At 44.1% G+C, this 14,415-nt stretch overlaps 1 long non-coding RNA gene across 1 annotated transcript; it reads right to left on the bottom strand.

Moving 5' to 3' along the window:
- Nucleotides 1–1,249: 1,249 nt before the first annotated feature.
- On the bottom strand, nt 1,250–8,553 carry LOC140217173 (uncharacterized). Its single transcript, XR_011893688.1, has 3 exons — nt 8,355–8,553; nt 7,078–7,214; nt 1,250–1,980 (listed from the first exon to the last, which is right to left on the bottom strand). It is a non-coding gene; the product is annotated as an uncharacterized lncRNA (long non-coding RNA).
- Between the last annotated feature and the right edge of the window lie 5,862 nt (nt 8,554–14,415).

The raw sequence follows: 14,415 nt of genomic DNA, 5'->3' as shown, positions 1-14,415 counted from the left end.
GCAGAAATGCACACATCCTATGCTTTTCGTAATCTTCCTCTGCAGTGATAGTACACTGCCGGCAGGATGCAGAGCGCAATAACAACGCGCGCTGCACTAAGGACACAGGATCTCCCGCACCTTGGTGCACCAGTACTTATCACTCCGTGGAAACAGCACACAGCCAAAAGCATGGTTGCATGCATTTCAGAAATAATTAAAAACCTCCACTTTTCTTGGTCAAAAATTTTCGCAAGACCAGCTCGACCAGGAGGGAAAGACACCACAGCTCGTTGTCGTAGCTCATATTGAATGCAATATAGCGCAAGCAATGCATGGATTGGCGACGGTAACAAGCAGAGTACTACAGAAGCATGCGCTTGCCTGTGAAGCAGTTTTTTGCCGTTTTAAGCACACATTTTATACCTCTATTCATCAAAGTTGTCATTTATCTCCACGGGATGCTTCTACTAGTACTTTCACATATATGACTTAAAGGTAGCACTGAAAGCCAAAGAACAAAGTGCAACAAAGCGCTTCCACTTTGAATATTGTTTCAGCATTTACGAACAAAACAGCATGTGTAGCTGTGCATGCCGTTCAATATATAAGCATGCACTATTTCCTGAAATATATGTATGCTCCATTTACTGCCAGTGACCTGCTTATACCCAATAATTTAGTTTATTTTTCACCATGTGCTTGCATTGAATATCCCACAGGCATTGTAGGTTAAGCTACCAGAATAACAATCAGCCAGTCTAAGGTTACCTAATTCAACAAAATCATTGTAAAACTTGTGACGAAATGTCAGAAGTATTTATTATTTCATTAAAGAGAAATGGTTACATAATAATGTTTGCACATTTTAATAGTAAAAAGGAAGATAAGGAGTAAAACCATACCAATACAAAGATATAAGCACCGAATAATGGCACAGGCTTGCTCAATTTAATTTTAAGCAGAACAGTTTTTTGAAATAACCTCACTACGAGCTATCACATGTTTTCATTCGAAAAGCACTGCATCTTATTATAAAGTACAAAAATAACCGGTCACATAAGTAAGAACAAGTCTGAGTGTGTCTATGTTAACACAAGGATAGAAAGTTGGGCGAGTTGGTACAGTAACATGATCTTGGATTGTAGCGCGAAGTGACACGTACATAGACTAGAAGCAGACCAGGATGAGCGCTAACTCTCAACTAAATTTTTATTGAAACGAAGAACATATATATATATGTATAGGTGACTGCAAAAAACCATAGTAGTAACATGAAGACGACAAACAAAAGCCATCAGCCATCAACTGTGTGGCAAATCTGGGTGCAAGCTATTCTCTTATCAAGTATACCTGTAGGCATTGTGACCAATGTGCTCCCAAGATGTATGAGGCATTATCATTGCAGAGTTGTAAGGACATGACAATCCTAGGATGATTATGTTCTTGAGACTTTTTTCCCCACTTTCCATCTTTTGAAACGTGTATACTGTAGTCATGAAAACAAAAATGCTACAACTGGCGTGTGATAAGTTTTGCGTCTTATTTCCTAGCAGCTCATTGAAACGAGCCACGATGACAAATTCAAATGCTGTTACCTCATCAGACATACAAATTTCTTAAACACTAACAAAACCAGATAGGCATTAGAGTGAGCATTACTTAAATACATTACACTGGTTTAAAGTTATTGCACCACTTTGTGCCAGGTAAAAATGTTAGAAACATCAAAAATGTTAAGATTCTGCGGCCAACCGTGGAGACTAAATAAAAAAATCATTAAGCTTTCTTAAATGGGTACAGGAGCTTTACAACTGGCCGTCTTGGTGATGGACACGCAGATAGGTGAGCAGCCATTCCACTGAGACGAGAATGTTGAGGATTTCGCATGGAAGTCTGCGAGACACTGCAGAGTAGTTCTTGGTCCACATGAAGGAGGTTGCTTGCATACACGTCTGGGCCACCATACGGAATGCATGGTGTTACCGGAACCTTTTCCCCCTGCATTGTGGTAAAAAAGAGGTGAGGCATGCAGACAGGACACGAGAGTAGAGAAGTGAACACGAACGCGAAAAACATGAAAAATTTCATTAAATTGTTTTAATAGATAAAATTTTTATACTATGTGTCATTCATTATGAGGGTTCATAACCGCAACATATTTCATATATAGGCAGGTAGAATTATCAGCTTGGTCAGTTTGTACAAGCTCGTTTGAGGCAAGAAATCGAGTTTCACAAACACAACCTCAACATTCTTGATTGAAAAAGGAACACCTCAGATGACATGCAGTCCTCTGAGTGGGAATTGCACAGTTCAAGAAAAACAAATTAAAACACACACACCAATCCCGAAAAAGGAATAAGCTACTGCTACTGCAAGACGCAAATTAATTGTTAGGTTTTAGTAGCACAAGGTCATCTTTGGCCAAAGAGCACCAAGTCTATATTGCAAAAGATAAACTTAGCGCATCTTTACAAAGCAAATATATAAAGGTGACTAATGCCTCTTTGCGCTACAGTTGCTTTGCTCTAGCGTGAAGTCATTTTAATGCATGCACACGTACATACACACGCTACACCCAAGTGTAACAGCTGCAGAGTTAAAATTGGGCAGCAACGAAGTCGCAACCTTTAACCCTTGATCCCAAGCTGTACTAGTGACTGCAGGTAGTACCAATATCGCCAATGACGAGTCGCACTCTTTCTGCCCGATGTCATGCTGCTCTTATTGTCAAAGATGAGTTACAGTCGGCATTGAGGGAAAGCTGCCCTCAAGAGCAGCTCTTATTTTTGTGTTATTTCTAACCAGAGACCAATGAAGTAATATATTTTTATAATGAGAATGACACCGAAAAATCGAGTACGTAAAAAATTAGGAAAATTTGGTACATTTTTCTGGAATTAACTTGGGGGTTAACGGTTAAAGCGGCAATCCAGAAACTAGAACAAGTTTTGACATGTTTGCTACCAGTGAATGCTAGAAAATATGATGGCATTCTGTAGTTTTGTCCAACAATGCAAAATGGATTCTTAATAACTGAGGAAATAAATGGAAAAGTATCATGAAGTATATTTCGTGAATGTAATGCAGAATCACTCAACTTCTGTTACTATATAATTTCCACTTGATTAACCTGCACTTCCTGAACTAGTTCAGGAGGTGCTGCATTTCAATACTGATTCCACCAGTTCAACGTGGCAGCAACTGCACATTGTGATTTGTTTTACTTAGTGCAGGCTTTGTACAGGGCGAGTTCACAGCATTCCCTGCACTTGGACGAAAGGTAGTGCATGTTTACGCAGCAGGTGTGGTGCCGCTTCTGCAAGAGTGAGGTGCAGAAATCAGTTTCATACAATAATTACTAGAGGGAACTCTGACATTAGTGTCTACAGGAGATCAAACAAGAACGGCTGTACCAGCATGGAAATTATGGGAAGTACATGGATTTGCCTAAACTTCGTCTGTTTGGCTTCAAACGGCTTTGTGACTTTGTAAACTAGTCATTTTCAACAATATACTGTGTAATAAATAAATAAACATGAAAATCGTCCGACGACAGGTTTCAAACACAGGAACTCCAGAACAGAAGTCTGATATTGAAACCATTAAGCCACGGAGGCATGTAACGACAAGCGAGTGCAACGCCCTGATGAATTTATCGCGGGCATACCAGTGCCTTGAGACGCTTGGTGCCTTTCGATTTGGCCCCCCTGGACAAGCTCAATCGTTGCAATTAATAGCAATTGTGCGTGTTGGCGCCGTCTTCTGCAATTCGAAGAGTATAGACTGCGCTGAAATTTACGACAATAAGATTTATATAGCGTATAATATACGAAGCCACAAGAACGTCTGGATTCACAAGCACGAGTATCAGACAAATCCATGTGCTTCCCATCATTCCCATGGTGGTACGACTGGAGCGCCAGAGTTCCCTCTAGTAATTACTGTAAGAAACTCTATGGCAGAAATAACCGAAGTGCCTGGCATTTTGTTCTGGAGTAATAAACAAAGTTTTGCTGTCCCATAAATCTTAGTGGTCATTAATTCCAAGTTTTAGTGCAGTCACATGTCTAGTAGGCAATTGTGGTATTTTGCATAAACATTGCAAAGCCAACTGTGATGAATGTTCACTCTGGTAAATTGTTTATGATCGAGTAGCACAGACTACTGAAGCAATCTCTGGAAGGCAAGTGAAGTAATTTTCTTATTAGCAGCCTTTAAACAGCATTCGAGCATATGACACATGCACCTCAGATATGCAGATAATATTTCCTTGACTCAGCAAGAAGCGATGCTTCATGTTCCACGAGGCTACTTCAATCAAAGCAGTATTGGTGCTCTCTAAAAACAATACCAATGCAGATGATCCAAATATTTTTCAGGGGCAGCAGTTATACCTGAAATCATGCTAGATTAGTTTTTTTTTAACACATGATCAGACCATGTTAGAAGTGCTTCTTAAAATCCTCCTATTTATTAGACTAGTCATATATCTGTACACAAAGGCTACTAATTAGGTCCCATGCTATATCATCATCTTAACAAAAACTTCACTTAGTAATACACATGCTGTGATAAGATTTGAGACCACATTGAGATGATGAACAAAGTGAACTCATTATTTTTAAAATGAAGCTCCTGTTCTTCCAAATGAGAAGAAAGGATACTGAGGGTCAAAATTTTTCTGAATCACAGCTGGAAGATGCCAGGGAAGGCACGTGGAAACTTATTTGTAATTTTCTATTTAAATGTAGAAATGATAAAGGGAAATGAAAATGGTAAAAAAAAACAGGCATGGGGGGAGAACGAACCTACAGCATTTGCATTAGGCATGCGATGCATTAACCACTGTGCCACCGAGGCAGCATTCAACCGTCCACAATGGCCCCCTCAGATTGTCAACGCTCGAACACGGCCGTAGTACCACAGTGGTTAGTATATCACATGCGTAATGTGAAGGTTATGGGTCCGTTCCTCACCCACAGGTGGATATCTTTTAATCCACTTTCATTTACCTAGAATTTATCATTTCTATACTTCATATAAAAAACCTAAAACATGTTCCTGTATGCTTTCCTTGGCCTCATTATCTGCTGGCTTCTTCCAGTTCTGTTACTTCCAACACTTATACATATTCTAATCTGGTAAGTAAACAGCTTTTGCATGATGCTGGAACGCAATATAAAACATTATTGCAGGGCCGTGTTATGTAGAATGCCTTACATTGCCCAGGCAAGGTGTATTAATGTCAATCTGAAAAAAAAAAATTCCCACTCGAGGCAGAAATGCTGTGTACTGCTGTGTGCAACAGGGTTTAACGAAAACAACTTGTTCAGAAATAAAGCCACCAAACAACGAGGAAATATGAAAACTAGATGAAAATTTGTGCAGTTGCATGTTAAAAATTTGGCACAGCAACAGATGAAGACATAATGAAGGAAGCGCGAGGATGGTTTATTTTGGACACACGAGGCAATATACTTGAAAGATGCGTATGAGCTTACACGTGGAGAAATATTGTTTATGTAGCAGCTAAACTACGAACAGGCCTAGAACACTGATACAAGGTGTCGAGCATGTAAATCTTATCATGCCCTTAAGTCAAAGAAACATGGCCGTTTCGCATGATTCGCTACACATGGCTGGCTCACACAACTTAGCCACTGCTATATATGCCTTGTAATTACCAGGTTGTCTGTCTGACATGTGCAAGCTTTAAATATGTAAAAGTGCCACGTAGCTGGACAGCACCAAGGTAATGTCGTTTGCCATTGTTTTGAGGAAGTGAAACCAATTCTTGCATTTTTCCTAATTAGGTAATTAGTTATTAATGATTATTTAACTGCTCAAATATTATATTCAAAGCAAAAGTGTCAGTGCGAAAATTGTAGAGCATCCTGAAAAATTCCCAATCCAGCTTTCTACTGCTCAATAGGTGCAACAAGTGTTTTTTCAAGCTTGAAAGAAGCCAGTGAATAGATGCAAGAAGTGCCGTGCAACTAACCACTCGTGCACCTGAACACCATTTGGCTCCTCCTTTCATGCTTGAAAAAAATTTTGAAAAGAATATTTTAGGAATTGATTAATTATTATTGACTCTGTTTTAGGCAAAATGCATGAAATAGTGTGACTGCCACCTCCATTTTCGGCGACATGAATTGACTCCATTTTCATGTCCAAATCCAACTATACATGGTGCGTGTTTTGAGCTGGTTCTGTAATTTAAGGCTGGTTTTGACTATTTGAAGCTTCGCACCCTAATAACGGAGTCAGCCTAAAAATAAATTGGTACATAAATGGTCGCTGTCAGTACTCCATACTCCTTTAACTTAGTGCAAAGCGCTTGTGAGCCAAGAGGTTGGTAGTTCTAAGCAGTATTTCTCATTTTGACCTGGTGTTATAGCCCACTTACTATGATGCCATGCTGCTCAGTCATGCTGGTCCTAGCTTCAATGTAGGCCATGGCAGCTGCCCTCCAATGGGGGTAAAATGCAATAACGCTTATGCACTTAGATTCGGGTGTACATTAAAGAAGCCCAGGTTCCCAAAACTTCAGGTTGTGACTTTGGAATGTAAAAGCCCATAATTTAATTTTAAATCTAAAGGTGCTTTATTAGGAGCAGGGGCATCATTTTGAGCTTTTACTGCACTGCAATGGCACCAAGAAGCTCCGAGTAAGTAAAAACAATTTCTTAGACAATGTACATATCTTGCAAACATTTACAAACACTTCTCTGCATGCACCTCTGTTGCTGTTATATTTAGATCCGTATGCCAAGGCGGGTTATGATGTTAGAACATGTTCCAAACTTGTTTTTTTTTACCGCTTTAAAGTTATTGTTTATTTTGCATCTCATTGTGTGTCGAACGCACATTTCAGTGCATCAATTTCTTAAGAAAGTGCACTCCTCTTTATTTATTTGTGAATGCAAAAAGGGTTCAGAAGAACTGCTTTCTGAAGATCTGTATAACAAGCAAAAAACAATTCTATGTAGGCTGCACAAAGAGAAAGGATGGGTTTGTAAATATGTTATTTAGTTCTTAAAAAAAGAGGCAGCTGACAGTATTCTGTTCCAAAGTAAAAATTGCCCCTACCTGGCTCTGTTTGATTTTCCGATGTTGATGGTCCATTCGGGGGCACTCAGTTGATAGGCTGCACTTTGGCCATGTCGGGTGTGCTGTCACCAGGCCCAAGGTTGATCGACATCCTCACCAAAAGTCGAGTCCAAACGCTATAAAAGAAACATCTCATCATTTTGCTATCAGTTTTCTCATCTTGCGTGTTTCACACACGGCCGTAAGTGAAATATTTCGTCACTTGGATACTGAAAAAAATTCAAGCATTTTCTGGCAGCCAAGCTGAATACACATAAATGGAGAACATTAAAGAGCAAATGCAGTTGTCACATTAGATTGATCAAGTACAGCAGAAATGGAAATAAATCAGTGATACTGTGTCTGTTGGCTTTGAATGCAAGAAACGTAAAAACAGGAACTTGCAGCCACGCCACTTTGAATTTCCCGCGTTTGCTACACCTCACAACAAGTTTGGCATCGTCCGGTACTCGGGGATAGTAATCTCTTAAAATCAAGATGAACGAGCGTCGGCATAAATTAACAGGATACTTAACCGGGCAATACTGGCGCATAAAACAACTCACGTAGCGAAGCTACTGTCAATTACCCGATGACGCATCTGCGGGCGCTGCGGTTTGGGCGAACAATTCAAGAAGGAATGAGAGTTTCACTTGTTTCACGCCTACTAAGCTAAGACAGAATTTGCGTTTCTTACTAAACTATACTGGATATTTACGCTACGAATAAAACGCTGGAAATTTTGTTACGTCACATTGCATACGTATGAAAGTGAGGAAATTGCTTTTATTGTATTCTGCCCAGACGGCATGCAGCAGCTACCACTCTCATGCAACAAAAGCATGAAAGTGGTACTCGCGGCACGGAAAACGAACATATACAGCGCCAACGTTACGCCCCTTAGAGTTGGAACTAAGCACGATCAAGCCAGTTAGTTTTCTAGCTTTCATAACGCCATGAACACGAGCAAACATCGCGCGAAACAATTGTCTGCTCTCGAAAATTATTACCGCTTCCATTTATATACCTATCGCTGCCACAAGCAAAAGTCAATGGGCTAGCTGTCCACAAGCCGCAGATTAGACTGACAGCAACATATTATGGTAACGTAAAACAATTTCCACGCTGACTTAGCAGCCGCGGTGTGCTCTAAGTGCCACAGTTCTCGTTTGCCGCTCGAAATTCACACCATGATGACGGGCATTGCATCTTTCACATGAAATATTGCACGCTTTGCTCCGGAGCTCAATAGGAGGGCGAAACGCATTTGCACGTACCTGAAATCCGCATGCCGGAAACCCGTCGACGCTTCCGAGAACGGGGCACACAGCCATACACCCGTACGGCGGCTTGACTTGGACGTGAGGCACTTCTATCAAATATTTCACATGCGACATGTTTCACACCGATTGCGCGAACACGAGAAAATGCCGCAGGTCGCAATGCGACGCCGTGCACCCGTGCATCTACCGATGAGCTGCGTGCGTGGACTTGCAGAAAAACAAAACTATGTGAAAACGGCCGGCGCGAAAGGATGGCGGCTCTCGTTGCGGAGACGAAGCGGACAATGAAGCGCGAACGAATGTTGCCAACTGTTGGTTCCGCGTTATGCCGGCGGTGGTGGCTTTAGTGGCGTGTGTTGCGGCTGTCTAATTTTTTATTTATTTTCCCCAAACAGTATAGCTAAGATCAGTTCTTTGTGTGAATTTTTAACTGTGTCGTTTCGCATTATCTTTTTGTCTTTTTATGCTATTAAGTGGCCAATTGTGGCCTCCCAGGTTCGCGCGCGCCAGCTTCGCGCGCAAATCTTGGAGGCCATAAGACTACGCGTGAGGAAATACCGTTCTCGTCGTTGTTAACGTTTCATCATCGTTTCTTCAACTGAGATAGAGGGGTAGTGTCCCTTTTCCCGGGGTTGGGAGGGGGCGATCAAGACGGCATCGCTCAGCGGGGGGCGGGGGAGTAGGTTGGTGTTGGTTGTTATCGCGAAATTCGCGAACCCTGCGATTTTGTTTATAACGTAAGCATTTCTATACTTACCCAACAAGAAAAACCATCTGTCCGTCAGTCCGTACCGCACGATATCTTTCAAAATAGAACCCGCAGCAGCGAGTGAATTCAGCTTCGTGCTAGCTCTCGCGTTAACGCGACCGAAGCGGCGAGAACACGGCGCTCACGAAGCTTTCAGCTCATGCCGCACTCACTATGCGCTTTCCGCAGATCACTTTAAAGATAGGTGTACGCGCGTCTGTTTTCAAAGCGAAGTAAACGGTGAGAACACAGCGCGTGAAGTTTTCAGCAGTCGGCACACTCTGTCCACATGGCAGTTCGCTTTCGAGATACGGTTCGCGCGGCCGTGCCACAAGCAGCCGCCGCCGGAGAACGGTTGATAATGGTTCGACGCGGATGAGGAGGGCTAAAGAGCGATAACGGCTCAAAACGAACGTAACGTCACCAGCGCACCTGGCCCGGCCACCTGCAGTACTTTGCTTGCGCCATTCACTTGGCGCCGCCGACCACAGCAGCTCGTGTGGCCGCAGCGTTGTCGCTTATACTCGTCGGATCAAGTCTCATAACATTGATAACGACATGGACTGCGTGTGGATGAGGAAGAGTCACAATGCTTACGCATACTTAGACAAATCCGAGAGGAGTTCCTGTGTGATTTTTTTTTACCGGAAATGTGCAGTCAGCGGTGACCCAGAGTTGACAATGCATGTAAGAGGGGTGCCAAGCTTTTTTTTTTTATGAGAGTCTTGCCCAGCTCCCAAAGATCTGCTCAAGCTAAGACTTGCTGATGGCTGTATGTGTTTTTTTTTTATTGTCGCATGGGGGCCCTCGAACCGCCACGAATCCTACAGTGTAATGACATTAGAGCAGTATTGACGTCCAAAGGGAAATGCAGCCGGTAATTGGGCTGCCTAAGGTTTGCGGCCCGGTGGCAGCGGCCCACCCCTCCCCCGTTTCCGTTGACAAGTTAGGGGGAGGGGTCTGCAGCAATCTTACACCCCCCTCCCCACAGTGGTGTAGCCAGAAATTTTTTTCGTGTGAGGGGGGGGCTCCCAATTGACCGTGGAGGGGGAAGGAGCGGGGCCATTGCCATAGTAGCAAAAAATTTACTGTTAGTGAGCGTTACAAGTGCCCGGCGTGCCCCACTTGGCTACACCGCTACTCGCCCCCCCCCCCCCCCCACTCCGCAATCGACGCAAATCGAGCTATCAGAACGTGCATGATACGCATGCATGTCATAACATGAATGACATGCCGCGAAGCTGGCATGGATGTCGTCACATCATCATCATCAGCTGATTTTGACGTCCATCGCAGGACGAAAGCTTCTCCAGCGATCTCCAATACCCCTGTCTTGTGCTAACTGGTTCCATGTGTCTTCAAGTTTCCCAATTCCATCACGTCCACATTATTCTCTGCCGTCCTCGACTGTGCTTCTCTTCCCTTAGCACCCATTCTGCAACTCCAATAGACCAGCAGTTCTCTCCCTTACACATTGCAATGTCTGCCCAGCACGACTTCTTTCTCTTAATGTCAACCAGAATATCAGCTATCCCCGTTCGCTCTCTAATCCACATCGCTGTCCTCCAGTCTATTATCGTCATGCCTAATAATTTTCATTCCATCGCTCGTTGCGCGGTCCTCAACGTCTTCCCAAGCTTCTTTGGTAACTTCCAAGTTTCGGCCCCATACGTTAGTAACGGTAGAAAGCAATGATTAGCAGTAAGCTCCCTGGTCATGATTTAGTAATGCCTGCCGTAAGCTCTCCAGCTAATTTTTTATTTTTGTTAATTTCCTTGATCAGAGGCCCCTGCGAGTAATTAACCTTAATAAACGTATTTCTGCGCAGGTTCTAGAGGCTGACTGCCGACCATGACATTCGTTCTCTCGCCAGGCTGCGGAACATTACTTTTCTCTTCTGCATACTAACTCTCAATCAGACTCTTACACTTTCTTCGCCAAGGTCCTCAAACGTTTGTTGCAAATAGTCTGCAGCTTTGCTGAGTATGCCAATGTCATCTACAAACCGTAAGTTGGTGAGCTATTTACCGTTAGCCCTCACTCCTAACAATTCCCAGTCTAACTAGTTGCACACCTTTAAGTATTCAGTGATAGCATTGTAAACATTTTGCCATTGATCATATGAAGCCTTTTGCAGATATCTGGCTATGCAAAGTCTGCGCGTTAGTGGCATCCGTTCGATACCAACATTCGTGGGAAACTTCATTTTTGACCGCTGTTCGGAACCAGTGCGCTGCTGCCTAGATGCCCCGATCCAATCATTCCCGCTACCTGATTCAAGCGCAGGTAGCGCGCGTTTCATGTAAAGCCAATATCAACGCCTTAACTGGCAATGTTCATTTATCACTTACTGTAAGCTTGTTCACTTACTCCCTTATAATTAGGGTGTAAATTAGAAAGACTGGGGTGTTCCAAGGGTGTTTTCTTGTTGAACACCCTTTTCCATCAAAAAAGGGTGTTTCAAGGGTGTTTACAAGGGTGAAAAGATTAATACACCCGCATTACACCCATAAGGGTGTGAAAATTTTTAGAGTGTACGTCGCGGACAGAGAACGCTGAAGCTGCCGAAGCAAGCGGATAAGAAATATCTCAGCAGCAACGTCCTGCGTGGTCGCGCGCAGATGGTCAACTGCAGTTGTGGGCGAGCATACGCTATCGCATGTGCGGATCAGCAGTGGTGATGTTGATCATCGATGTAGCTTTGCTTACCGTAACGATGTGTAGATAAAACGGCGTACATTTCTCAACTTGGAAACAATGTAGTAGCTCTAACATCGATAAATTAAACAGAAAGGTTAGTCATAATGAAATTAAGGATACATTTTTTTCAAACCCAAACACAAACGTTTCCGCCGACGCTGGTCTTTCAGCCCTGTGCTGCGCGCAGTGAGTCGTGCACGCGTGTGCGTATCGTGTGGCTTGTCGCCCTTCTCTTCGTCACCCGCTTACGCGCTCAAAGACGCGTACGCGTAGCAAGACGCGCATCCCGTGCTACGTGTGGCTGGGCCTTTAGGAGCCGATTCCCGCGGTTAGCGTCGGCGTAACCGGGCGAACGAGAACAGCGAAAGATGAAAGCGAACGTGCGCGCAACGGGGGATGAAAAAAGAGGCGAGAGCGAAGAGGCACAAGGCAGGAGAAAATAGCGGAGAGTAGGGTGCAGCGGGACCATGAAGCGGGAAGCGGAGGAGGTTATGGCGAAAGCGTGAGGAGGAAAGTGGAGTGCCGCCGGCGACCAGGCATGCAGCGGACGCACAAAGCGCTGGTGTGGGCTTCAAACCCACTGCGCATGCGCTACATTGCCTGCGGCGCCACTGCCGCTAGAGAAGGCACTCCGCGTGAGCCGCGCGTTTCCGTGTGTACGCTTTCTTTCTAAACAGTGAGCGACGCGACCGGTGTAAATGCTTCGTCTGCCGCTGCTGCTAAACGAGCTGGCCGAGCAGGACCCAAGTGCCGCCGCCGAGGGGACCCTGTCGTTCAGAATAAATTATTTGCCACAATGTATCGCGAATTCAAAACACTTAAACAACTGCGCTCAAATTTCGCATTACAGAGTATTGTAATCGTCGGTGAACTTTTTAAGGCTGCGATTGGGCGGCGAAGCTTAGCTCGCCCATCGCTGCACGCAACTTCTCTGGTAGTAGCTTGAGAGAGGGGGAACACTTCGAACGCTCACAGTGGCTTTAGCGACGGGGAACACGTCGAACGCTCACAGCCATCAAATTAACAGACGTCAAAGAGATGACAATGTTCTTCATCATCTAAAATCATGATTGCTAAGTACTCTCTAGGCACTCTACTCGCCTCAAATACGACAAAAGATTGCACAAACACGGTGATCGTGCAAAAATGTTCTCTATGGCCAATTGTTGCGCTGAGACCATCAATAACTCAAACCAGCGCTTCTGCTCACTTAGAACACATACGCATACACAGAACTGCAGTGGTTGTTGAGAATCATTTACCCTGTAGTCTTGTGGGTTCAAAACTGAGATACCTTCAATGACGGTTGAAGAATGCGCCGTTGCTGGTAATGGCTACAGCTTGGTCGCTTCTAGCGCGCGCTGACCTGTACTCCTCCGTGCGTGGTTTCGGCTTTCTGCGTGCTCTGCAGCGCTAAGGCGCAACTACTTCTAATATAAAAAAGCGCGGAAACACAGTGCGTGAAATATTTAAAATCTGACTACTGAAATAACTCTCAACTTGTCGCAACCAACATGGCTGTCGCTGACAGCCATTTTGGTCTTGACAGGCGGCTGAGTTATTCATTTCGCTGTTTGGCTTGCCAGATATCGGCGCATTTCAACACTCCTTATCTAACTTACTCCAGTTATTTTTCGAAGACCCCCACGTAACTGGCGCAACCTCCCCTTAATGTTCAGCTAAAAGTAGTCGGGGGTAAAATAATGGTTTCAGCTTGTTGTACTTCTTCTCATGGGCAACCTTGAGCTTGGGAAGAAAAAGGGCATGGCAGGCATAAAACGTCCATATGGACTAATTTGTGCTTGCAATATAGTGCTTCTGAAAGGCTGATGCTGAGAATTTTTTTTTTCTAAAGATAGGTAAGATATTACACAAAATATTAGCAAGAGCTTGGTGGCGCAACCCACTGCCCCGTTTCAAAGGGGACGCTCATACCATCTATCCATCCATTTCTCTCGTTAAGCCTCGACGCGTTCTCAACGAGGAGCGATCTCGCGAAATCCATAAAATTATCCTTAGTACTCGCTCTTCGAAGTGGTCTGAGACTAAGCGGCAGTCCTTTACGCAGCGATTTGCTACAAATGAAGTGAATGCTACAAAAGCAACGCCAAATTCAGTTCGAAGCGGGCGGCCGGGACAGCCGCCATGTTTTACGTAAACTGCGTAAACCATGCAAAGACGGTAACGTTAAATCTGAAAGATAGCATGCGTATACTGAACGCTGTGGGCCACTTAGCATTCTGCGCGTGGGCATTTCGAATGCGCTAAGCCCGCTATTACACTGAACACGCTAAACTAAAGCTGTCTATTTTCACTTTAGTGCGGTATTGCGTGATTCGGCAGCAAACGGGTCCGCGTTTTGGCTTGCATTGTTTCTGGCGCTGCGCGAATTTCACTTCCTTCACTCAGTAGCAAGTGCGCGTCCGGCTGCATTTACTTCGGCGAGTCCACTGCCCAATCTCCAGGAATTTCAGAAGTCGCCGAGAGTGATCGCTCGAGAATACCGACCCTATAGAACGACGCATTCAACTTGTGTAGTTTCAGTCCATGATTCGATTAGCGCTGGTTTGCATTGCTCTCAACGATAGTCGTGCCATAATCCAGAGT

Source organism: Dermacentor andersoni, chromosome 4 (assembly GCF_023375885.2).
Source record: "Dermacentor andersoni chromosome 4, qqDerAnde1_hic_scaffold, whole genome shotgun sequence".
Taxonomy (NCBI): domain Eukaryota; kingdom Metazoa; phylum Arthropoda; class Arachnida; order Ixodida; family Ixodidae; genus Dermacentor; species Dermacentor andersoni.
This window is presented reverse-complemented; position numbering and strand designations above follow the sequence as displayed.